The sequence below is a fragment of the Triticum aestivum genome, chromosome 2A, assembly GCF_018294505.1.
Source record: "Triticum aestivum cultivar Chinese Spring chromosome 2A, IWGSC CS RefSeq v2.1, whole genome shotgun sequence".
Taxonomy (NCBI): domain Eukaryota; kingdom Viridiplantae; phylum Streptophyta; class Magnoliopsida; order Poales; family Poaceae; genus Triticum; species Triticum aestivum.
This window is the reverse complement of record NC_057797.1, coordinates 58,675,615-58,685,197: the sequence shown is the minus strand read 5'-3', so window position 1 is coordinate 58,685,197 and position 9,583 is coordinate 58,675,615. Positions and strand designations below refer to the sequence as shown.

At 43.9% G+C, this 9,583-nt stretch overlaps 1 non-coding gene across 1 annotated transcript; it reads right to left on the bottom strand.

Moving 5' to 3' along the window:
- Positions 1-813: 813 nt before the first annotated feature.
- Positions 814-884, bottom strand: TRNAC-GCA (transfer RNA cysteine (anticodon GCA)). Its single transcript has one exon. It is a non-coding gene; the product is annotated as a tRNA-Cys (tRNA).
- Between the last annotated feature and the right edge of the window lie 8,699 nt (positions 885-9,583).

The window sequence follows — 9,583 nt, the reverse complement described above, 5'->3', positions numbered from 1 at the left end:
AAAGGCCTCGGCGGTAGGTTGGTTTACTCTATCGCCATCGACCTCGACGGTAGAAAAAGGATGAGAGATCCTGTTTAACTTTTCAAAATAGTTCAAAATACCAAAACCGGCTACCAGCCGCAGCGCAGGGCACGTACTCCCTCTGGTCCTTTTTTACTCTGCATATTATAATTCTCTGAAGTCAAACTTCACAAAGTTTGACCGTATTTATATGAAAAAATATCAACATCTGCCATGCTAAATTTATTTTTGACCTAAACCCTGCAGCCTTGCTTTGTATCATTCTATGAAAGATCCATAACACAACTCCTAAATTGATTTTTGATCGACCTATTTAATCTGATTCTCGTTAGAATTAAGTAGTCCTTACTTTAGTGTATGTAGGTAACATAAGATGTACGATAAAAAATGTATAATAATTAGTAAGTCTTGATATTCTTTCGTGGAGTCCCTTCTTGAATCTTAGATTGAAAAAAAAAAGAATGCCCCTTAGGGACCTTTCTTTGGATACCAAGATTTCTGACATCTTATCCTCGTATTTTAAAATTATCAAATCGAATCTCAATTAAGAACCAATTCAAATTCATATAATAAAAGAATAAGGAAACACTACCTCACCCCTATTCTATTGATAACCATTTTGGCCACTACCGTCAAAACAAATCCTAACCCTAGTTTGAGGATAGAACTATGGTATGGTTTCTCTAAACCCAGTATCGGCAGGCCCAGTTACTCTCTTGCCCGAACTTATGCGAAGTAAAAATTTATCGAATTCGATCAGCACTATAAAAAAACCTAAGTATTTTATTGATCAGGCGGCACCCAGATTTGAACTGGGGATAAAGGATTTGCAGTCCCCTGCCTTACCGCTTGGCCATGCCGCCAAAAAATCCGATCAAAAATCTAGAAAACAGCAAGTATTCATCCACGTTTTCTTACGAAAAGCCCCTTTCTTTTATTTTGAATATAATTCTACTTACTTTTTTCCAATCTTTTTCAAAAAATCTATTCCTGCTTTTTTTGATCCAGTTTCTATTATTCTCCTCGATAGATTCTATCTTAAAACATACATTGTTAACACAATAAAACTTCCCATTTCTTTCTATTGAGATGAAAAAGAAGAAAAATTGGATTTCTATTCACAGGCTGCAAAATTCAGAACAAATTGGAACCGTTAACTAGAATTCTCTTTTTTTTATTGCAGTAGTGAACTACTCTTAAATCGGTATTATCTCCCCCCCCCTTCAATGGCATAATAAAATATTATGGCTTTATGCTTAATCCGTGTATAGGTAAACTTTAGGTCCGAACAGCATTATTATCCAAAGATCCCCTTTATGTACATATCTCTATGGGGAATCATGCTTTAATTTTTCAAAGTATTAAATTAAATATCTTGAATAAAAAAAGGAAATTTGCTCTGATATAGAGTATAACCTGACTATCTTGGCCTACCCAAGTGAAATTACGATAAAAGAAAAGCATGGATATGGGGAGAGGTGGATAACTAGATTGGCATGTACTTAAAAAAGGGACTTACTTTATTTTAGAATTCCACAATGAAATACTGAATTTTCTAGCAATTATACTACTCCGATCCGAAATAAAAAAGAACCCTCAAATTATTTTGAGAAATTAAAGTAAGCACGCTATTCTAAATCGAAGTAAAGTCAAACTTTCTAGTATATTATATTACGGCTTTATTACATTCATAGAAAGGAGATAAAATGAGAAATCTTTGCCATCCAATCTGATTAGAATATCATAACATAAAGTATAAGTGGCAGAATTTTTTTTTGTAGGAATGTTTTATCAATTCATTTTCATTTCATTTGTACCCCTGGCAAACTCGAACTTTCGTCGAAATGGTCTCTATTCATATGTATGAAATACATATATGAAATACGTATGTGGAGTTCCCTAGAATTTCATGTGATTCAGTAAACAGAATATAGATTCCATGATTGCTAGATCGATCCATAGGGATTGATGAAGAGTGAGCTGATAATGGAATTTTTCTTTGATAAACAGGAAACTTAAGATTAAGATGCTCCGGAATGGAAACGAGGGAATGTCCACAATACCCGGATTTAGTCAGATCCAATTCGAGGGATTTTGTAGGTTCATTAATCAAGCCTTGGCAGAAGAACTTGACAAGTTTCCAACAATTAAAGATCCAGATCACGAAATTGCATTTCAATTATTTGCGAAAGGATATCAATTGCTAGAACCCTCGATAAAAGAAAGAGATGTTGTGTATGAATCACTCACCTATTGATGAAGCTATGTACCTAGGGTAGGGTCATGAATCTATCCGACATACCCTCCCCAAGGACATCTCTACAAAGAATCAGAAGCAGTCGAAGAGAAACCATCATCCACTCGACCATCAAGATGTGCTCACTCGACCACCTTGAAGACACTCGACCACCAGAAGATGAGAAGCCCTCCACTCTGTAATGGTCAGGACATAAACCGTAGCTTTATGGGCATTTACACCACTTTATTGCAGACGTTACCAGTAATGCCCCTCTTTTATGAGCATTGAACCTTGTGTAACAGAGGGGAGCTGGGGTCCTGGCGTACTCTATATAAGCCACCCCCTCCTCTGGGATAAGGGTTCGCACTTTCGATAATTCACACACATATATTCAGTCGACCGCCTCTGGGCTCCGAGACGTAGGGTTGTTGAAAGTGCGTTATATCGACTAGAGGGGGTGAATAGGCGATTTTTATGAAAGTCTTCAAAACGTGGAAGTTATGAAGACAAACAGCGAAGATTATGCCTATTACTATGCAGCGGAAGTTAGATTACACTAGGCTAGCCATGGTCAAGTATTCAATAGAGTGAAAGCACGACGACAAACAGCTGCAGTGTAATAAGGATCAGGTAGGAAGAAGTTATGAAGCCAAACAGATCATACATTCATGTTGTGAAGACAAAAGATAAAGCAAGCATGCAATGTCTTCTCAATGAGTAACAGTAAGAAAAGGAAGTGAAGATGAAACCAGTGACTCGTTGAAGATAATGATATGTTGGACCAGTTCCAGTTGTTGTGACAACTGTACGTCTGGTTGGAGCGGCTAGGTATTTAAACCTTAGGACACACGGTCCCGGACACCCAGTCCTGAACACACAGTTCAGGACACCAAGTCCTCACCGTATTCTCCTTGAGCTAAGGTCACTTAGTCCTCGCCCAATCACTCTGGTAAGTCTTCAAGGTAGACTCCCAAACCTTCACAAACTTCATTCACTGGCAATCCACAATGTCTCTTGGATGCTCTGAACGCGACGCCTAACCGTCTGGAGGATTCACAGTCCTCAAGTGTAATAAATCTTCAGATCACACAGACAAGAAGACCTAAGTGATGCCCAATTTGCTCTGGCTCTGGGTGGTTAGGGATTTTCTCCTTACTAGAAATTTTCTCTCAAAGGCTTCGAGGTGGGTTGCTCTCAAACGACAAAAGCCGTGCACTGAAATCTGAGCAGCCAACTGTTTATGGTTGTGGAGGTGGGCTATTTATAGCCACTTGGCAACCCGACCTGATTTGTTCGAAATGACCCTGGGTCACTAAGGAATTGACACGTGTCGCAACGGTCAGATTTCAAACTCTCATGGCAACTTTACTTGGGCTACAAGCAAAGCTGACTTGTCCGGCTCTGGACAAGATTCGCTCTCATTGTCTTCGCTCGAAGACATAGGTTTTTGATTTAGGCATCACTTCAGTCATTCTGACTGGTTCTCCTGGACCCCACTTAACAGTACGGTGGTTCCTATGACTCAACACAAAAGAAAAGGAACTACTAAAGATCTAAGTCTTCGAGCTCCATAGGCTTCATAACGTGTCTTCCTTTGTCATAGTCTTCAATGTGAATATCTTAATATACCACCTTTGTCTTCTATGTCTTCGTACATTTTTAGGGGTCATCTCTGGTAGTAAAACCGAATCAATGAGGGACTTCTACCTGTGTTTTCCTGCAATTCTCACAAACACATTAGTCCCTCAACTAGGTTTGTCGTCAATACTCCAAAACCAACTAGGGGTGGCACTAGATGCACTTACAATCTCCCTCTTTTTGGTGATTGATGACAAACTAGTTGAAGTTTTCAACAGGGAATATAATGTGTGAAGTTTGTAAAGGGTAGGGAATTGTCATCATAAGTTGCAAAGGCTCCCCCTGAAGATGTGCATATAGGTTAATTTGCTTTTGGAATGCAAATGCACATGGCAGGTTGTACTTGAGGAGATCCTCTTCAGCTTATGATGACAATCCACTATGCATGTGAAAGTATATGAAGATAATGACATGCATAATGGAAAATGGACGTCTGCAGAATGAGATAAGTGCGGAATTTATCGTCGCACATGCGGAATTTATCTTCGCAAACAGAGTGGCAAACAAGTAGCAGACGACCATCGAGTTTTAGTGTTTACAACTCAAAGAACCAAATAAAGTAAAAGCAAGAGTTGTAAACACGAGGCAAACTATAACAAAACATAAGGCACCCGCCCATATTGACCCGCTTGAAGACTATAAACATCATATGCTTCTCCCCCTTTTGTCAGTAATGACCAAAAAGGTTTGAAGACATAGAGTTTTCTACGCGTTCCCAGGCGCAGCAGGGTCGGTGGAGTTGTTTGGCGGTGCAGAACTTGGATGTGCTGAAGCAGATGGTGGTGATGTAGCATCGTCGTGTTCATCAATGATCCTTGCAGTAACTATGGCAGCAGATGAAGAAAACTCAGAGTCTTCAAGTGACGGTGTGTTGCGCATCACAGCCCTTCTCGGAGGTGTGGTGTCAAATTTGAAGCGCTCTGTGAAGCCATCCTCTTCAAGTTCAGCTTCAGTGCATATCATTGAGAGCCCTTTCCATGTACGATGGCACGTCTCATGAGTGACAAAAGCATTCTTGGTTGCTAGGTTTCGAAGACGATTGACATCCACCAAGAGGCTCTTCATCTGACGCTTTAGCCAGTCGTGATGCCTATCTTGCTTTTGGTGAAGGGCCACAAGAAGCTCTCGGTCAGTGAGGACACGAGCACGCTTCTTGGGTCTTGGAGCATTTGTGCTGTCCGTGGCTTCAGTAGATGCTGGTGCACGTGTAGTGCCAGCCAACGGATATACCCTGGATATGGCTTCAACACCTTCAGCATTCTGCGTGAAGCTCTGGTGTTCTGCATTCTGAAGACTTATCGGTTGTTTGGCAGGCTCAGGGTATATTGCTTCAGTAGAGGTATCCACATCTGGCAAGAAGATCCAATGGTTTCGGGCAGAGGGCTGATACGAGATCGCAGAGTGCAGTTTGATTAGCCTCATCACCCAAGGAGCATAGAACTTCAAACCAAATAATTCTGAGCCTGACGCTGCAAGTTGGCGTATGAAGAAATCCTGTGCGTTGAACCATTTGCCATGGAGGATACAGAATATCATAGCCTTCATTGCACCCTCGATCTTGGCTTGTGGTGAGTGTCCCTTAATGGGCCAGAGAGTCCGCCGAATGATGTGATATATGGTCCTGGGCAGGTACTCTAGGTCTTCAACGAAGAACTCAGTTGGATAGGGTGCATCCTGAGGCAATGGCTTCATCATTGAGAGCATCTGACTCATATTTGGTTCAGTCCTCTGGATATGCTCTCAATAGCTTCAGCATGTAGTTGACATCCTTCCTCGTAGTATTCGCCAGGAGTAGGCAGGCCGGTGAGCTCAATGATATCGAATGCATTGGCTTCATGATGGACATTTCCGGTCATCCACTCCAGGACCCAAGTCTTCGGATCTCTGTTGTATCCTTTAATGTGGAGGGTGGCATAGAACTGAAGCAGAAGCTCTTCATTCCAGTGCTCTTCATCTGTGACAAACGGAAGCAGACCCACTTGCCTGAAGCAATCCAAGGCTTCCTCAAGACATGGCAGACCAGCAATGGCTTCAACCTCAAGGCGCTTGTGGGGAAAGATGCGACCTTGGTTGTATAAGATGCATGAGTAATAGCTGCGCTGAGAATAGCTCCAGAACCTATCTGATACAATCCTTTCCCTTGAATAGGGGTTCTTGGAGCTATTGAAAAATGTATTGTCTGCCTTGAAGCTGTTGATGTCAAAGGAACCAGGTGCTGATGCAGGACCTGGGAACCTTGGAAGCCTTGGGACTGGCTTCTGGACATGAGGCCTGTGCTCAATATGATAATCAAATTGAGGACCTGCAGCAGACTCAGGAACAGAAGTGTCTAGCTCGGTAGCTTCGATGTCCGCTGAAGCATTTGGTGGGGCGGGCTCCACATTGGCTTCAGTGTTTCTGGTAGGAGCCGCAGCATTTTCTTCCTCCGCTTGTGTAGTTGGAGGGACAACCTCAGGCACGTTCTCATGGAGAACTGCATCTTGATGGAGCGGGGAAGTGGGTTCTGGTGGTGCTTCTTCATTGTCTTCGGCTGATGCAGCCGGAATTTTTGCAGTATGGACTTGAGGCCGTGGACCTTTGCGAAGCCTACGGAACACAGACGACGCTTGTTTGGTCGGAGTGGGCTGAACCTCAAAGTCTTCTTCCTCCTGAGGGCGATCCGCCCATGACTCATCTTGTGCCATTGGCGTCAGAGGACGGGCAATACTGATGAGTTCGCTTGTTTCAAGCTGAGGAAGGGCTGCATCATCTTGTACATTGTCTTGATGACCAATGTCTTCAGCAGCTATTGGGTCGGCTGCTGGTATGTCTTCAGCTTCAGGAGCCTCCGTGGGAGCAGGCTCATGAACTGTCAGTCTTCTTTCTGCATTGGGGTGAAGGACAGAGAGAGGTTCAACCATCAAGGGCTCTGTGGGAGCAGCCCGAGATTTCTTGATCTTGCGCTTCTTTTTGCTGGGGGCAATAGGAGAGGCTTCAGTGCTCTTCCTTTTTCTGGCTTCAGCCTCTGCAGTTCTTGTCTTCTTTAGCTCTGAAGTTGTTGACCGGCTCTTTGGCTTCGAGCCAGTCGTTGTAGTGGGGAAGACAATTTGAACCGCTTCTTGCCTAGGTGCTTCTGGTTCATTCATAGCTGGCTTCTTCTTCTTCTTCGCGGCCATCTTGGGGTCGATGCCAGGACGCCCAAGTGCCTTGCGCTTTTCAGCCTCGTTGTAGGCTTGAACACATTTGTCTGCCAAAGACTTCATCCTTTCACGCGAGCCCTGAGCTTCAGCATGCTTCTTCAGAAAGTTTTCTTTGAGCTCATGCAACATGATTTTGAAGCTCCTCACTTCTTGCACGCTGAGGCTAGCCATGTGCTTCTTGAACTGAGCCTTTTCGTGATCAATTTTCTGCTTCAGCTCAACAATGCGCTGAGCAATGGCCAGTTCTGAAGCAATTGCGCCTTGGAAGGCGACACTAAGGCCAACTGGCAGCTGCAGATCATTGAAGCTTATGTCTGGTGAGTCAAACCATTCATCGATGAAGCTGTGGATGATGGCGACATCAAAGAGAGGTAGATTGTTGAAGATTTCAGCTTCTTCTTTGCTTTGGATAAGCTGCTCTAGAGCGTCATCTCCCAGATCTTCATCGCTTGATAGATCAATGGCTTCGCTGCGCAGAATGGCAGCAGCAGTGAGCTCTTTTCCTGTTTGTTGCTGGGGCTCCTTTTCCTTCTGGGGCTTGGAGATGCGGGATACATCTTCAGACTGCACACTGACTTCAGGAGGTGCATTTTTCAAAGGCTTCGCCCTTGAGATTTTTGAGGCAGGGGCCGGCTTTGAAGCTTTTGGTTTCTTCGTCTGCTTTGGCTTCGGCACAGCAGGAGCTTCATCAGACTCAGAGTCAGCTGGAGGGTCATTCACGGCAGCCCCTTGTACTAAGATGTGAGTGATCAGGCCCTCAAGATTGGCAAAAGGACCGATGATATTGGGTTCGGCGTCGCGTGTGCCATCTGCCCTTGGTGAGGAGGGACCAGGGTTGAAGTCTAACCCGAATTTCTTCTTGTTTAGCTTCGCTGACTTTTGGGCAAACTGGAAGTTGCGCTTGAAGAGATTGTTGTCATGACACCAGAGGAGTGATGACGGATGCGCATCATCAGGCTGTGGTCCTCGGACCATGCATGGGTAGAAGCCTTGCGCAATGGCTTCATCTTTGGTTCTGGGTAAGAGGTTCTTGAAACGGATATCCCCCCATGGCCTCTTGATGGCATATTTCTCTGCATACTCCTAAGTGACGAAGCGGTATTTGAACCACTGTTCTGCCCAATAGCGTCGAATCCATTGGATTCGGGTCTTGTGCTGCCCATAGCTCTCTTCTGGATCTATTTTGTACATTTCTGCCAAGTCTTCAGGCAGATCTTTGGAAGTTCCCTCACGTCTCTGTCTGCCCCCCTTCCTTGCTGCTGCTTCTGAAGCCATAAACTTTAACTTGAAAGGCTTCAAAACTTTCAAAGGCTTCAAAGGCTTTCTTTTTCTGGACTAACAGGAACTGGCTTCAGGAGAGTTTATGTGATGATGTAGGAATTCTGCAAATGAATGCAGACTATGAGAACCGAAGGATTCTCCCACGGACATGTACATGTGACAGCATTAAGGTGCGAGGGAAGGGGAAGAGGTCATATGCATTCTCTGAAGGTTTTGAAGATTAATCAGTTTAGAAGACATTGACCTCATCGTGCGAAGACATTCACTCATAGATAAGAAGTTGGTTCCAGATTTGTACGAACCCACAGATCAGTACAAGTGAGGAATCTAACTACTTTATGAAGCACAAGTGAATATACTAGGCATGTTATGAGATGCAGCGAGAGATCTAACTAGTGTGAAGAGAAACTTCTTATGGTAGAAAGTGACAAAACCATGAGATCAAAGGGGCTGTAAAAAGAAGTTTTATTTACCACACTGGAACTGCTAGACGGAAGGGAGTTGATGCCGAGCAGTTCAGTCCTCCGTGCCCTAACTTGGCAACGGAAAACACCTACGGCGACGGCGGAGAAGACGATGTCCGCGGTCGGCATGAGGATGGCGTTGGAGAGGTTGCGGCAGTGAAGCGCTTCGTCTCCGGCGTCGTCGAGTGCTAGCGGTGGCGCTAGGGTTCATGCGAGGGTGGAAGAAGGAGATAATGACTGCGGTAAGTGTGAACTTATAGGCGTAGGGGCGGCACTGTGCTATTACACAGGTGCCCCTGGCGGTTCGCATTTGAGGAACGCGTGGCCAGTTAGCGGATGTTTGGGGTTTGTTCCATGTCCTACGCACGCCTAAATTGTCGGGCGGTCGTTCCTGCTTCTTCGGATTTTATGTGGAGGAATGAGCATTAAAAACGGACTTTATGGTTGTCTCTATATCCTCAACTGACAAGGACGCAGTGAAGACATTCGACAGTTTCAATAGAATGCATATGACTTGGAGAGATAGAATTTGAGATAGAAAGCATAGAGAGATTAGGGTCCGATCACATTCACTTAGTTCAAAATATTCAACCAAGAAGACATAGCTATAAGTGAATGCTGTAGAGGACATAACACCAGCATATATATATATATATATCTATACAAGCAACGTAGTGAAGATAATCATGAAGACATGTTCGAAGCCAAACCAAATGTGAAGACAACCAAATGTGAAGATATTGCAAGGTAACGCCATAAGT